This window comes from Squalius cephalus (genome assembly GCF_949319135.1).
Source record: "Squalius cephalus genome assembly, chromosome: 12".
Lineage (NCBI taxonomy): Eukaryota > Metazoa > Chordata > Actinopteri > Cypriniformes > Leuciscidae > Squalius > Squalius cephalus.
The window spans coordinates 11,019,672-11,036,813 of NC_137133.1; the positions used below are offsets into that span (position 1 = coordinate 11,019,672).

The following is a 17,142-nucleotide window of genomic DNA, read 5'->3' on the forward strand; positions in this document are numbered from 1 at the left end:
ATCACAAGGAAGACAGATGCCTCTCCAGGGGCTGAGGAGGGATGAGACCCTTTATTCATGAGGCCAAGAGAACAGTATTGATTAAATGAAGCAACAGAGCTGCTCACATAATGGTGGTCGAATTATTAGATCATCCAGGGGTTACATAGGTCAGTCAAGAGTATTTATATAGTCACAGGCAGAGTTATTCTAGTAAATCAAAACATAAATCATCTTAATGCAGCTTGGCCAAATATCAGCTGATTATTTCCAAGAAACCTTCTGTTTTTTTACTTGAAATGTACACAAAGTAGTTCAAAAGACCACAGAAGTCAGGGATACAGCTCAAATAGGTAGACGTCCCGCTGTGAGAAAGCATCTCCACACATAATCAATTCCCGCATCCCTCCCTGCCTCTTTCCCCCTATCTCAGTCTCTCAGAGGCTGACTCACATACTCAATTAAGAAGATTAACATCAAGCAAGAGGGGAAGTGTGTGTTGAGTCTCTCTGACTGGCTGAGAAAAAAAGGGAGGAAGGAGCCAAGCCAAGCACTCCAGAGGAAATCAATGCAGCAACACACCCCGAGCCACAGACAGTGCAGGGCGATACCTATCAGCCGATGTGACGGCCACACATTACAAGTACAATAACACTAATCTTTCCCAGCAAACTGTTGCAAGTGCAGGCTTTTGGAGAAAAAGACACCCACAACTGGAAAGGAAATAAGCGTGTTTTCCAGAACATCCGGAGAAAATAAAATAAAGATGTCATCTAAGATGCATGGCCATTCCCAGTGCATTTCCAGGAGGAATTCTCTGGTACTCATTAGAGCGTTGAGCTGCAAAGCTGCTCTTCTGTGACAGACGAATACTGCATGGTAAATTTCAGTCAAGCATATGACACTCCCAATATCTTTCAAATATTTTTGCCAAGATCAAACTCTACAACAGTATTCTACTGTATAGTTAAAGTTGACTTGGAAAAGAACACTTCCTCTGTCTGCAATTGGTTGAACAAACACCATTGGTTGTGTCAGAGTTGGTGAGTCAAGCTGGTCAAGATACCCAAAAGAGAAGGGATGCTCCAATATTAAATCTCTGTACAGCACAGTAAGCCAATCATAATTTTCATGTTATGGCTGTTAACTGCTAAATGGCTGATTTTAAAATTCTATAGTATTTTGTCTAAATAAATAAAAATCAATGTTCAAAATCAATGTTTTTGGAATTTAGGCATCACAACATTATAAGAAATAATATGAACATTTCTTATTTTGAGATTTGCTAAAAATATATATTTAACATTGTTTTTGAATTGTTAATGTTTAAAAAATTAAAGATCAACTTTAAGTGTTAGATGACGTGGGTCATATAAATTGAGGAAATTAATATGCACAAATTAATATTGGATATTTAAGTATTCATTTCCACTATTTTTACATTTAGGTTACATTTGCCAACATCTAACGCTCACTTAAAGTTTTTCTTTAAAACCACTAATAATTTAATAACATGTTTAAATGTATCTTTGCAAAGCTCAATATGAACACCCATTTTCATACTCTGCATTATAATTTTGTGATGCCTAAATTTCACTTCGAATTTAAAACGTTATTTTCTGTTATTAACGTCATTTTTCTTGTCTTTAATTTTATAGTTTATTATTTTGTATTTATTTAAACAAAGTACTATAAAAAGTATACATTTTAAAACTGGCCATATAGTGAGAAAATCATTTTAAAGTTTTAAAGCCAAAATGTTAACTAGTGCATTCCTACAAAATACCATAAAATCAACCTCTTGTACAAATGCGGTCCGCCATGGTGTAACTGCGTCTGTTTACACAACAACTAGAAAGATTACCGCTCCTGTCCACTCTGTCCTGTAAAAAAAACTGTAATTAAGTTTAAATGGATTGGTTCTGAGGCAGTGAGTGACAGAGAAGCCTTTCAGGAAGGCGGTACAACAGTCAAGTAAACTGTGATTTGTTCTTTGCTCTTATAGTGAATATACAGCTTACATCTCTTATCTCTTGTTATGTTACTGTCAATTTAATAAAGCATCCATAAACAACACGGAGAAGAAGACATCTACACGTCGACGTCCTCTGTTTAACATGAGATCCGTTGTGGGGGGTGCTAAATCTTCATGCAGTAGAATGGAAACTGACAGATTTTCTGTGATAAATGCCCATTTTAACATATTCTCAGCACATATTGTGTATAGAACGAGGGGAATCATGTTGTGTGATGGATTGTGGGTTGCAACACTCTTCATTTCCCAATCATCCCTTTAGCTATCCATTAGTATCGCATCTTACGTTTTCCATTTAAATGTATAAGTGTTACTGAGAGTCTATAGAAGTGTGCATATGTGTGTGTGTGTGTGTGTGTGTGTGTGGCCTCATGGCCCAGTCTGTCTTTGGGTGATAAGAATCGCTCCATGATCCAAAGCTTAATTGCTCATGACGAGCAAGGGTGGAGATGATTATGGCTCTTTCACATGCCAGCTGCCACGCGGTGAAACCGCGAAGCTTGTTTTTCAACTCTCTAATCGTAGGAAACAACTGCAGCCTATTGATTTGCAATTAGCCTCTGCTCTCAGCTCACACACGCTTCTCTGATACTCAAGGATGAGAGGGGCGAAGAGCACAGATGAAATCAAAACTACTTTATTTAGCATGTTCACTCCTGCTGTTAGGATTAGCCACTGTTTGCTGGATGCATTGTGACTGATTGCAGCGCATACTCCGCATAGACAGTGTCTATCTATCTACCTATTTTTTACTCAGATATAGGCCTACGTCACAATAGGGAAGAAAATACTTCAGTTTCATTCCACCTTTAAGAATTGCCCATTAGATGGTTCATGATAATCAAATGGTAAATGTTGGGTACATCAGACATCCATCCTTCTTATTATCAATGTCAGACACATCAGTGCAGCCGCATCTCTAATCACAGTAAGCTGACATCAGACACAATGAAATATCAGCATTGACACAATGACACACCGTCTCAGGCATTTTACATATTTTATAGCTGGCCGGTCCCTCTCTCTGCCTCCTTTTCAAAGGTTCATCGCATGCTACACAATGAAAAGCTCATAAGTATTTGTATTTTGTATGCAATTTCATGAAAATGAAATAGTAAAACATCCCATTAATTTTGCCTGTGTGAGCTCACTGTGCTATAAAAACCAAATTAAATATAACATAAAAATGTTTATTTAGCTTTAACAGATTGCACATTTTGAATCCATTCTAAATTATAGCTTTTCTCTGGCAAAAACGACTAACTTCCTCTGCAGAATCTATTTAATTATGAAAGTGAACCAGTACATTACCAAGGGAATATAGTTAACTGGCCAAACAATCAAATAAAGCAATAACATCAGCAAAGCCCTGCCAATGGGCTTTCAGGATGTCAGATATCTCATAATCTGATTGCTGTGGGAGCAATCTAAGATATTTGATGTTGCTGCAAGATCTGGCTAGATTCACAACACTGAAACATCTCGTGTTGTCGTGTGGATTGTGGGGTATATTGAAAAGCAATTATTTCAGCACAGCACTTTAATGTGAACTAAGCAGTAATTTGTTACACTTATAGATTTACAGCTAAAGAGACAAAAACAGCAAAGATTGCAGGATGCTTTTCATGTACTTTGAGAGGGGTCGTGCATCAGCTGACCAACTATAGCAGTTGCTGATTAACAGCTTTCTATGAAAATTAAACACCTCCTTGGGAAACAAACAAAAAAATATTTACACCTTTAAATAAATCTGTGTATGAATGAACCAGTGTTATTTTAGTATTGATATGCTATTATAGTATTTATTCATTTTGAAGTAAATTTAATTTTTTTATTTTAGTAATTTTCTTATCTGCTTTTGTCATTCTTTTTTTTAATATTGTCTAGTTTTTTTTTATATATCTATATAGATTTGATTTCTTTTTATTTTAGTATCTAATATATTTTATTTTATTTACATTTCCAAAAATGATTTTTAATAGTTAACAATAACAACACTTATGAATCTTGTAAGATGTGAGAGCACTACGTAGTCTGTCAGAAAAGAGCACTTGGCTTTTTGTTGTTGTGTTTATCTTCCTCTGTGAAAGAGAGATGTGTTTCCTGCCTGATTGCTTTGTCACAAACAGGCCATCTCCGCCTCACGTCCTCGTGATCAATCAATGAATATTTCATATGCCATGTGAAGTAACACATTAATTATTGACAGGGTCTCTTGCATAATGTCTAACCTAAAATGCAGCATTTTCAACCGCTTCTTATGCTGAAAATTGTTCTTTTAACACCAGCATAGAGTCAGTGTCAACATGAAAGTTACAGCAGGCTGCACTATTCTATACTATACTACTGTGGTGATTTATTTCATATCATTGCATTTATATCAAATTGGCCTATATGATATCATATGGCTTGAGACTTCCAATTTAACCTTACTTTTTGATACAGGCTGTGCCCAAATGTGTTTTTGATGGACATACAGTATGATCAGCCACTAAGATTCATGTTTTCATTGCTAGTGCATCACACAAGTTTATCTTAGAGAGAGACTAAGTTAATGGGTTTAATAATAGACTGAGTGTTCTCATATACGTAAAATGACACATGCTGATCCTCTGATACTGTCCGACCAGCCCCAGGGCCGTGTGATTTTTCAGCTCTGGTGCACTTGTGCCCCCAATGCCCATCTTGCCTCTGGGTATTTTGCTCCTCTATTACTGCAGCCATCAGTCAACCTGCTCTGAACCATCTGAACTCACTTCTTCACCCAGCACCACTAAACCTCAAAACATATGTGTGCTCAAGAACAAAATGTTAGGTTAGTATTATATAGTCTCACTGAAAACAAAAGTGCCCCTAGGTTCAAAGTTTCCTAACTTTGTTTCGGAGGTCTCATACAACAGGTTTACAAGCGATTGTACACGCTGTACAGAAAGACAGTACCAATGGTGTCTATTATTAATTTGAGTGTGTGGAAGAAATTTTATCTTTAAGATGTGTGTGACCATCATATGACAGTAAAAGAGCACACACAAACCTTATTCTAATATGGAATTGTATTGGAATGGTAAAGTGAAGATTGAAAATACCATCATTGGCCTAGAAAGATAACATTCTGGGAGTCAAGACTACAAGAGAGGAAGGATGCCCTCCCTTCACTGTCACACTCTGCAGCCACTCTGAGTGACTGTATGACTGCTGACCTTTTCTTGCAAGAAAATAAACCTCATCAAAGACAATTGGAAATGTTTATCTCTTATTCAGTGATAGAATTTTGTTTGCCACCACAAGTGCAAGTCAGATAATGAAACATTGGAAGAACTAGTTATTCAACTCGAACCTTCATCGCAAGGATGACTTTCTCAGTGATAGGTTTTTACTCAGTTTGACGCACATTATGAGATGCCTCTATCAGCATTAACAAGTGTATGTCAATCAACAAGCCGATGTGTCAATTTATAATTTATTGAGGTGCACATAACAGTGCATACGTTAGCTGAGCACTAACATCAATAACTGATGTAAAATTGAAGTTTGTAAAACAAATCTTGCTCCATCCTTTATCTTTACTCAAAGTAGAAAGAACGACAGACAATCTGCATTAATAGACAGTTTTAGGTAATAGTGGCCCACAACTGATTAGCAGAACTATTTCAGTAAGACAGTAATAACGTAAGTTAGCCGGTTAGCCGGAGACCTACACAATATAAAACACAAAAGACAAAACTATGTATTTTTGATCACTCAATACATCAATACATCATACTTAGAGGTTGTGATTCAGAGGATCAAGTTTGTCCAAATAAAATGTGTACTGTCCCATCTTTAATGGATGAGCATTTTGCAAATCCTGCATTGACCTCGCTGAGATTTGAGAAGCAGTCATCAGTAAAATGACAGGTACACAACAAAAGGTTATACTGCTGTTGTATTGCTGTTTTAATTTTAACCACTGACTTCACATCCTTATCCTTCAGAAGTGTTTACAAAGAGAATTTGCTTCTGCAAAGCAGAAAACAGCATCTTCTCGGCATGTACACAACACGAACCAGCTACTGTCACAAGTTTGTCCTGTCTTGTTTTGCACTTGGGTGTTTGTTGTGTTGGGCCATGTGCTCGTGTTCATTGTTAGCCCCGCCCTTCTTATCTTGTTATTGGTTTAATTAATTCCACCTGTTGTCATCGTTACCTTCTTTTGTTTGCCTCCCTATTTAGTCTCCTTGTGTCTGTTGTACTGTGCTGTTACGTTGTCTAATGTTCTTGTGTTTTGTTCCCAGTGTTTTGATCTGTTTAAGTTTTGTTCTAGTGTTTTCCCCCACGTGGGAGTTTTGTTTGTACCTTTTTGCTTGTTTTGTTAATTAAAGTCTTATCTTGTTTTGCTGCATTTGAGTCCTCGTTTATGTTTCTTGACCGTATCGTGACAGAACGTAACAGCCATTTGAGGACTCAGCAGCATGGATTCTCGTGGGCTTTCTTCTACCACATGGGACAGAGAGGAGTTTAGAGGAACCAGGCTGGCTAAATTCAGGGGAACTCGTGGAGGACGTAGGGGAGGAGATACGAGAGGTGAGCACCGACAGTATTCTCCAGTTTGGTCATTCTTTGACCACGGACCGGCGAGGTTCAGCCCCGAGCGTCCTTCATCGCCTGTTCCCGTGGTTCCAACGCCGATGGTTCCAGTGATCTCAGTGCCGGTGGTCCAGAGTTCGGGGGCTTCAAGACGCAGGAGGAGAGGAAGGACTTCCTCTGCAACTGTTCACGGCCAGCCAGAGACTGTTCACGTCACGTCTGCCCAGCCAGAGACTGTTCACGTCACGTCTGCCCAGCCAGAGACTGTTCACGTCACGTCTGCCCAGCCAGAGACTGTTCACGTCACGTCTGCCCAGCCAGAGACTGTTCCTGAGCCTATGTCTTCGGACAAGATGGTCGTCACTGCCGCCGAGCCTGTGTCTTCGGACAAGATGGCTGCCGCCGAGCCTGTTCACGTCACGCCTGCCGAGCCTGTGTCTTCGGACAAGATGGCCGCCGCCGAGCCTGTTCACGTCACGCCTGCCGAGCCTGTGTCTTCGGACAAGATGGCCGCCGCCGAGCCTGTTCACGTCACGCCTGCCGAGCCTGTGTCTTCGGACAAGATGGCCGCCGCCGAGCCTGTTCACGTCACGCCTGCCGAGCCTGTGTCCCCTGACAAGATGGCCACCGTCGAGCCTGTGTCTGAGCCGGTGGTGTCTGTTCCTGAGCCTGAGCCCTCAGTGACCGCGACACTGGCCATTATGGCCACAGCCATGTGGTGTGTGTGGGCTACGCACACACTTGAGCCGGTGGTGTCTGTTCCTGAGCCGGTGGTGTCTGTTCCTGAGCCGGTGGTGTCTGTTCCTGAGCCGGTGGTGTCTGTTCCTGAGCCGGTGGTGTCTGTTCCTGAGCCGGTGGTGTCTGTTCCTGAGCCGGTGGTGTCTGTTCCTGAGCCGGTGGTGTCTGTTCCTGAGCCGGTGGTGTCTGTTCCTGAGCCGGTGGTGTCTGTTCCTGAGCCGGTGGTGTCTGTTCCTGAGCCGGTGGTGTCTGTTCCTGAGCCGGTGGTGTCTGTTCCTGAGCCGGTGGTGTCTGTTCCTGAGCCGGTGGTGTCTGTTCCTGAGCCGGTGGTGTCTGTTCCTGAGCCGGTGGTGTCTGTTCCTGAGCCGGTGGTGTCTGTTCCTGAGCCGGTGGTGTCTGTTCCTGAGCCGGTGGTGTCTGTTCCTGAGCCGGAGCCAGTGTCTGTTCCTGAGCCGGAGCCAGTGTCTGTTCCTGAGCCGGAGCCAGTGTCTGTTCCTGAGCCGGGGCCAGTGTCTGTTCCTGAGCCGGGGCCAGTGTCTGTTCCTGAGCCGGGGCCAGTGTCTGTTCCTGAGCCGGGGCCAGTGTCTGTTCCTGAGCCGGGGCCAGTGTCTGTTCCTGAGCCGGGGCCAGTGTCTGTTCCTGAGCCGGGGCCAGTGTCTGTTCCTGAGCCGGGGCCAGTGTCTGTTCCTGAGCCGGGGCCAGTGTCTGTTCCTGAGCCGGGGCCAGTGTCTGTTCCTGAGCCGGGGCCAGTGTCTGTTCCTGAGCCGGAGCCAGTGTCTGTTCCTGAGCCGGAGCCAGTGTCTGTTCCTGAGCCGGAGCCAGTGTCTGTTCCTGAGCCGGAGCCAGTGTCTGTTCCTGAGCCGGAGCCAGTGTCTGTTCCTGAGCCGGAGCCAGTGTCTGTTCCTGAGCCGGAGCCAGTGTCTGTTCCTGAGCCGGAGCCAGTGTCTGTTCCTGAGCCGGAGCCAGTGTCTGTTCCTGAGCCGGAGCCAGTGTCTGTTCCTGAGCCGGAGCCAGTGTCTGTTCCTGAGCCGGAGCCAGTGTCTGTTCCTGAGCCGGAGCCAGTGTCTGTTCCTGAGCCGGAGCCAGTGTCTGTTCCTGAGCCGGAGCCAGTGTCTGTTCCTGAGCCGGAGCCAGTGTCTGTTCCTGAGCCGGAGCCAGTGTCTGTTCCTGAGCCGGAGCCAGTGTCTGTTCCTGAGCCGGAGCCAGTGTCTGTTCCTGAGCCGGAGCCAGTGTCTGTTCCTGAGCCGGAGCCAGTGTCTGTTCCTGAGCCGGAGCCAGTGTCTGTTCCTGAGCCGGAGCCAGTGTCTGTTCCTGAGCCGGAGCCAGTGTCTGTTCCTGAGCCGGAGCCAGTGTCTGTTCCTGAGCCGGAGCCAGTGTCTGTTCCTGAGCCGGAGCCAGTGTCTGTTCCTGAGCCGGAGTCTGTGTCTGTTCCAGTTCCTGAGCCGGAGCCAGTGTCTGTGTCTGTTCCTGAACCTGAGCCGGTGGGGCCAGTTCCAGTGCCCGAGCCGGTGGGGCCAGTTCCAGTGCCCGAGCCGTTGGTGCCAGTTCCAGTGCCCGAGCCGTTGGTGCCAGTTCCAGTGCCCGAGCCGTTGGTGCCAGTTCCAGTGCCCGAGCCGGTGGTGCCAGTTCCAGTGCCCGAGCCGGTGGTGCCAGTTCCAGTGCCCGAGCCGGTGGTGCCAGTTCCAGTGCCCGAGCCGGTGGTGCCAGTTCCAGTGCCCGAGCCGGTGGTGTCTGTTCCTGAGCCGGTGGTGTCTGTTCCTGAGCCGGTGGTGTCTGTTCCTGAGCCGGTGGTGTCTGTTCCTGAGCCGGTGGTGTCTGTTCCTGAGCCGGTGGTGTCTGTTCCTGAGCCGGTGGTGTCTGTTCCTGAGCCGGTGGTGTCTGTTCCTGAGCCGGTGGTGTCTGTTCCTGAGCCAGAGCCGGAGCCAGTGTCTGTTCCTGAGCCGGAGCCAGTGTCTGTTCCTGAGCCGGAGCCAGTGTCTGTTCCTGAGCCGGGGCCAGTGTCTGTTCCTGAGCCGGGGCCAGTGTCTGTTCCTGAGCCGGGGCCAGTGTCTGTTCCTGAGCCGGGGCCAGTGTCTGTTCCTGAGCCGGGGCCAGTGTCTGTTCCTGAGCCGGGGCCAGTGTCTGTTCCTGAGCCGGGGCCAGTGTCTGTTCCTGAGCCGGGGCCAGTGTCTGTTCCTGAGCCGGGGCCAGTGTCTGTTCCTGAGCCGGAGCCAGTGTCTGTTCCTGAGCCGGAGCCAGTGTCTGTTCCTGAGCCGGAGCCAGTGTCTGTTCCTGAGCCGGAGCCAGTGTCTGTTCCTGAGCCGGAGCCAGTGTCTGTTCCTGAGCCGGAGCCAGTGTCTGTTCCTGAGCCGGAGCCAGTGTCTGTTCCTGAGCCGGAGCCAGTGTCTGTTCCTGAGCCGGAGCCAGTGTCTGTTCCTGAGCCGGAGCCAGTGTCTGTTCCTGAGCCGGAGCCAGTGTCTGTTCCTGAGCCGGAGCCAGTGTCTGTTCCTGAGCCGGAGCCAGTGTCTGTTCCTGAGCCGGAGCCAGTGTCTGTTCCTGAGCCGGAGCCAGTGTCTGTTCCTGAGCCGGAGCCAGTGTCTGTTCCTGAGCCGGAGCCAGTGTCTGTTCCTGAGCCGGAGCCAGTGTCTGTTCCTGAGCCGGAGCCAGTGTCTGTTCCTGAGCCGGAGCCAGTGTCTGTTCCTGAGCCGGAGCCAGTGTCTGTTCCTGAGCCGGAGCCAGTGTCTGTTCCTGAGCCGGAGCCAGTGTCTGTTCCTGAGCCGGAGCCAGTGTCTGTTCCTGAGCCGGAGCCAGTGTCTGTTCCTGAGCCGGAGCCAGTGTCTGTTCCTGAGCCGGAGCCAGTGTCTGTTCCAGTTCCTGAGCCGGAGCCAGTGTCTGTGTCTGTTCCTGAACCTGAGCCGGTGGGGCCAGTTCCAGTGCCCGAGCCGGTGGGGCCAGTTCCAGTGCCCGAGCCGTTGGTGCCAGTTCCAGTGCCCGAGCCGTTGGTGCCAGTTCCAGTGCCCGAGCCGTTGGTGCCAGTTCCAGTGCCCGAGCCGGTGGTGCCAGTTCCAGTGCCCGAGCCGGTGGTGCCAGTTCCAGTGCCCGAGCCGGTGGTGCCAGTTCCAGTGCCCGAGCCGGTGGTGCCAGTTCCAGTGCCCGAGCCGATGGTGCCAGTTCCAGTGCCCGAGCCGATGGTGCCAGTTCCAGTGCCCGTGCCAGTTCCAGTGCCCGAGCCGGTGGTGCCAGTTCCAGTGCCCGAGCCGGTGGTGCCAGTTCCAGTGCCCGAGCCGGTGGTGCCAGTTCCAGTGCCCGAGCCGGTGGTGCCAGTTCCAGTGCCCGAGCCGGTGGTGCCAGTTCCAGTGCCCGAGCCGGTGGTGCCAGTTCCAGTGCCCGAGCCGATGGTGCCAGTTCCAGTGCCCGTGCCAGTTCCAGTGCCCGAGCCGGTGGTTCCAGTGCCCGAGCCGGTGGTGCCAGTTCCAGTGCCCGAGCCGGTGGTGCCAGTTCCAGTGCCAGTTCCAGTGCCCGAGCCGGTGGTGCCAGTTCCAGTGCCCGAGCCGGTGGTGCCAGTATCAGTGCCCGAGCCGGTGGTGCCAGTTCCAGTGCCCGAGCCGGTGGTGCCAGTTCCAGTGCCCGTTCCAGTGCCCGAGCCGGTGGTGCCAGTTCTAGTGCCAGTTCCAGTGCCTGAGCCGGTGGTGTCTGTTCCAGTGCCCAAGCCGGTGGTTCCAGTTCCTGAACCCTGGCCGCCCGAGGGAAAGTCTCCGCCCTGGCCGCCCGAGGGAAAGTCTCCGCCCTGGCCGCCCGAGGGAAAGTCTCCGCCCTGGCCGCCCGAGGGAAAGTCTCCGCCCTGGCCGCCCGAGGGAAAGTCTCCGCCCTGGCCGCCCGAGGGAAAGTCTCCGCCCTGGCCGCCCGAGGGAAAGTCTCCGCCCTGGCCGCCCGAGGGAAAGTCTCCGCCCTGGCCGCCCGAGGGAAAGTCTCCGCCCTGGCCGCCCGAGGGACGGTCTGTTCCTCCCTGGCCGCCCGATGGACGGTCTGTTCCTCCCGTCCCGCCCTGGTCTCTCCCTCCCGTCCCGCCCTGGTCCGTCCCGCCCTGGTCCGTCCCTCTCGTCCCGCCCTGGTCCGTCCCTCCCGTCCCGCCCTGGTCCGTCCCTCCCGTCCCGCCCTGGTTTGTCCCTCCCGTCCCGCACTGGTCTGTTCCTCCTGTCCCGCCCTGGTCTGTTCCTCCCGTCCCGCCCTGGTCTGTTCCTCCTGTCCCGCCCTGGTCTGTCCCTCCTGTCCTAGTGGAGCGTCTGGTAGCCGCTCCTTAAGGAGGGGGTTATGTCACAAGTTTGTCCTGTCTTGTTTTGCACTTGGGTGTTTGTTGTGTTGGGCCATGTGCTCGTGTTCATTGTTAGCCCCGCCCTTCTTATCTTGTTATTGGTTTAATTAATTCCACCTGTTGTCATCGTTACTTTCTTTTGTTTGCCTCCCTATTTAGTCTCCTTGTGTCTGTTGTACTGTGCTGTTACGTTGTCTAATGTTCTTGTGTTTTGTTCCCAGTGTTTTGATCTGTTTAAGTTTTGTTCTAGTGTTTTCCCCCACGTGGGAGTTTTGTTTGTACCTTTTTGCTTGTTTTGTTAATTAAAGTCTTATCTTGTTTTGCTGCATTTGAGTCCTCGTTTATGTTTCTTGACCGTATCGTGACAGCTACAGTGTCTGAGGGCGGGTCAAAGTAGACGTTGTTCGCATGCAGCCAATGAAGACCATAGGCTGGCATTATGCAAATTCGTTACATTGTTAAGCATTTAAGTTACTGAAGTAAGACTGGAATTACTGACGACTTGTTTAGGCTAAAGGGGGTGGATTGGAATCCACTACTGCTTCAATGTATTTGTAATGAGTGATTATAATCAAGGTATTAATCAATATTTTTGTATTTTGAGTTGAATTACTTCTCTGGAGATTTGACTTTGTTATAGAAGTTACCAGTGTGATTACTGAAATGTTCTTATTATGTATTCTTTAATGTCAGTATTTGATATCTGAATGCAGTAACAGTGCTTGCTTATTTATCCCGGCTTCCAGAAATGAAATAGGGACTGGTTTTGTGTTTGAGAAAGGTTTTCAACGTGTTAAAAAATAAAGGGGTCATTGAAGCCAATAGTTTAAGGGACCATTTCTTTGTTAAATCCTTACTTTCCAGTTAGACTAAAGCGTCCTCTCCTTGAGAGAAAGAACACATTATCTTGATGTTTTGAGAGGACTCTCCTGTTTATAGTTAGAGCCTAGCCAAATCCAACCTTGGAAAAGCTGTGTGTCGGGGTGTGTGTGTGTGTGTTAGTGTTCTTGGTTACAGATTAAGGAACCACTGGCATTATTGGAGATTGACTGAGTTGTTGTTCTGGACATGCTGGCGTCCAGCAATCCAAATCTGAGAACTGGAAGATCACGACGTGCCTAACTTTAGGGTTTGAGTGTCATCTGCATAATCAATGGAGATGTGTTTCCGTCTATCTGTATATCTGTGGTTTATCTATTTTTTTTGCCAATCAGAAACTTCAACCTGAAGCAAGGACGTAGCTTAGACCCTAGTGAAGGGTATAACTGCTGTGATCTTTGTAACTGTAAGCGGGGTGGCCTACAAACTCCTGTGTGAGTCTTGAAGCTGACTTCTGCTGATGAAACTGCAAACTATCTTCAGTAAAACCTTTCTTTAATTTATTATAATTCTGACTCCGGGTCTTCTTTCAAACATCTGGTCCTTGGGTCCTAAACTGTTACCCCATAACAAGGCGGTTCAGAATCGATTCTTTCTTTTAGGAGACGATAACTTCATTTATTGTGCACTTTGATCTTTAAAACTTTGCAGACATTTTACATAAACAGACAGCTATATTACACACTGCATGAGAGTTAATATCTGTAAAAGCGTAATAGGGGCACTTTAATACGTTGTAGTGACATTCATTTCAATGGAGAGCTGGCAGTTTCTGGAGACACGAGCGACAGTGATGTAGGATGTAGGTGTGTCCAGCGACGCGACAGTTGAGATATGTTTCTTATGCAAATGAAGCCAGTGGAGCCCACGTGATCCATAATTACATCCTGAGTGGAGTGTTGGCAGCAAGACGGAGAAGTTAATTTTGGCGTTCAGCAACTTCTCTATTATTTATGATATTTCTCTGTGTACAGTGGTACTCGCCATGCTGACTCCGAACCTAGATGGTTTTGTGAACCCAGATAGATGTAGCCTAGAAATCTAGACGCACCCTAGCGGCCAAAATTTAGCAGAGGGATTTTGAGAGACAACCGTTTATCCCGCCCCTCGGATTGAGCCGTGCCAATGTTGAGTTGCCAGACCTAACATCTTGATGTAGGTCTGGGCTTGCCAGGCTAAGATAGATGCGCTTTTGCAGCAAATAAATAGCCATAATGGCAAAGAGCACTCGCTGTTTCTTGTTCATCTTTAATATTAGCATCATGTCCTGATTCCATTTATATTTAGTCTTTTACCTCCAAAAAGTTTTGTTTTTAGAGGCAAGAAAACTGATTTGTTGTCTACAACATGGAATACCATCCGTGAAAGCCATTTACAAACATTACTAGGCAACCAGAAGTGCTGGGAACACCAAGCGAACAAACCGCCAGCCACTGGCAACATGTACTGTAGCAACAAAGTGGCTGGTATTGTGAACGCAGCTTGACACATTTTTATGATAAACAAAGTCAGTTACTATGACATTTTCTAAGACTGTAAAGGCCGTTCACACCAAGGATGATAACTACAACGATAAAGTTAAGTTTTAAAAATCATTTGAAATGTAAAAGATGCAGAGTTCACACCACAACTATAACGATAATGACAGAGGAACGATATCGCTGGAATCACTTTTAGAAAAAAATTTAATGATAAAAGCATTGACAGCCAACCTGCTTTAAAGAGCTTGAGAATTTAAAGTGACAGACGACAAAACCTGCAGCGCGTGCTAATAATAAACAGAGTTTGTATGCTGATGTGGATGCTAATATAGTTGCCATTATAGTTATCTTTATAGTTATTGTTCTTAGTGAACAACCCTTTAGTCCTCACAAAAACAGGAAGATCAGTTTCAGTCAGAATAAAGTATGTACTTGACAAATTATTGCTTTAGTTCAACTGAAATAGAACTTTTAAAATGCTGTAAACTAACTTACTGAAACAGGTGTTAAAGGTCACAAGTCAAGAGCAAAATTCCATTGACTAGTATCAACAGTGTAGCAGTTTATGAAGCAAAGCTCACACAGAAGTCACCTACAAAACCAACAAGCTGCTTTCTGTTGGTCACATGACCAAATCAAACTCGTTTAGAAATCTGCACTGGGAAATGTTTAACTTAACTTAAATTTATACACCAACCGTGTCAACTGCCGTGATACATGAAAGCTTTAAAACCAACAGAAAGTTTGTACAAACAACAACAACAAAAATCAATGGCAGTTCTCTCATCATGGTACAGTACATTTCAAACTATTGAGGGATCAATTGATGTACTGTAGGCATTTCAAATATCACTCACCACTCAGCTGAATTCACTTTTATAAGGGACTCCAACTCCATCAGATGTGAGCTGTGATGGCGAGCACATCATGGGTAACAGGAAGTGATGTTTGGCTTATGGGAGCAGCTAAAGAAAAGGATCATGCTAAAGAGATAGCTCTATCCTTGAAAAAAACACACACACAAGGTTGTTTAGATATCTTCTGTGTCATTTAGAGATTTAATGAATGTTACATAACATTTTAGTTATGGAGATTTATGGAGAGCGTCTGCCTTCATGCATCTGAGTCATCTGTTTAAACAAGCCTTAATTTATTTTATGCAAAATGAAGAGTAGTTTGACCCATGAAAACAGACAAAGCAATCAAGGTAGTTTAAAGCAGTCTAGTTTCTCCATGAATCATACTAGACAACCCAATTAATAATAGGTACTATAAAAATGATACAGTTTCTGATAGAAAACCTGACGAATACCCTGTTGACAGATATATCTAAATCGGTGGCGTGGTGGTTTTCTGAAATGAAAAGGCTCTCTGCCTATGTGTTTTTTTTTTTAGACACATTTACGTTCATGTTTCTATAATGTGTAATCATATTTACATATGAATATGATGTAAGCTTAATTCCATATGATGTTTACATAGTTTCTGTGTTAAATGCATATTCAGCATTTAGCTTATTACACTTTCAACAAGAATACTACAATATTTTGTACAGGTAGGCCTATGTTTAACATACTATTAAAATTAAGCAACAAGTCTTAATATGTTCACACTTTTTTAAAAGTTTACAATACTTTAAAAGTAATTACAATCATTTACACACATTGTAAAGTTTTGTTTGACGCTTTTAGTTTGGATACTCATTGAATGCTTGATCCACCAATCAAACAGGTACGGTGCAGCCACAGATTAATTTTGAGACATCCGAGTTTAATTAGTCTGTCCATTTCTACCAGTTTGAAGCATTCAGACCTATTTTTGTGGATTACTTTACCTTTTAGATTTTTCAGATGGTCCAGGATGTTAGAATTACACCGTGTCCTAACTACACGCGACGCGACGCCGCGACACGCGATAAAAGGTATCTTTTCCATGTTAATCAGAGTTTTTGTCCTACCCAGGTGCGACGGCTACACGCGACGATTCTAATTTAGAAACGGTTTCTATTTTTCTGCAACGTCGCGCTGGAACAACAAACACAAAGTGTGGCAATGATAATCTCAGGTACTGTTTATGTGCTTTATTTAATGTTAAAAGCGTGTAATGTGACTTTGAATGTCATTTAGTGCTTCAGCTTTGTGGCTGTAAAAGCAACAATGGATATAATTCACCTCAGATCTTGAAATTAAACAAATGGAAACAAGAACGTTAAAACTGTGAACAAACAAGTGTATTATTTGACAAAGATTGTTTTAGTAACTCAGTAGCCTATGTATTTTTTAAATGGTGTAATATTTGTGAATTTGATTATGTAGGCTACTTAATCCATTTTCTTGCGAGTGCCGTCAAGTTTACTCTCTAGTGCTGTGCACTTGCCGCGAGACTCCGCCCACACGCCGTTCTGATTGGCTGTGATTTTTGATTGACGTTGTGGCGTAACAGTCCCATCGCGTCTAGTGTGGACAGACACACTGCCTGTTGCTGGAATTTTATCGCATCGCGTGTAGTTAGGACACGGTGTTACGCGGTAACGCGAATGACGCCATTACAAAATTACGTCAAACTAGACAACCCAATTAATTATAAGACAAGATATAATAAGCCAACATTTGAACGGCTGTAAAGTTGTTGTTGTTTTTTTGTTTGTTTGTGACATACACCTTGTAGGCGCATTCTTCAGTTACCTTGAGGGTAACTGTAGCCTTCTGCCAGGAGTAGATGTTGTCAGATGGTACACAACCTTCACTGGGTGTTTCGGCCCTCAACCACAACACCCTCCAGTTGGTGGGCCGGCAGTGGTGGCCAAGTCACTGCCCATCTGCTCCTGGCTTCCAGCTTTCCTCCTCCCTCCTGTTCCATATCCAGCAGGAGGCACGTTCTGCCTCCTCCCCCATCCGATGTACTGCTTGTTTCTTTCTCCTTTCCATGCCCAGAGCTGATAGTAACCGCCAGGTTGATTTGGCAGGGAAACCTCTGCAGCCGACCTCCACCGGGAACAGCCATGCCTGCCATCCCTTGTCCTTGCAGTCCTGAAGAAGGGACTGGTACTTCAAGGCCTTCCTCTCATGGGCAACCTCACATCCCTCCTCCCAAGGCACCGTCAGCTCAACTAGAATTATTTTCTTGCCCTCCGTTGACCACAAGACGATGTCTGGACAGAGGGCTGTGAGCAC

The 17,142-nt window shown here is 46.1% G+C and overlaps 1 protein-coding gene across 1 annotated transcript in view; it reads right to left on the minus strand.

Moving 5' to 3' along the window:
* nudt14 (nudix (nucleoside diphosphate linked moiety X)-type motif 14) overlaps positions 1-14,960 on the minus strand; it is a 127,390-nt gene extending 112,430 nt beyond the window's left edge. The window contains exon 1 of the mRNA XM_079887206.1: positions 14,827-14,960. The gene's annotated coding sequence lies outside the window, so the exon portion shown is untranslated. The remainder of the gene's footprint in view (positions 1-14,826) is intronic.
* Positions 14,961-17,142: the final 2,182 nt, after the last annotated feature.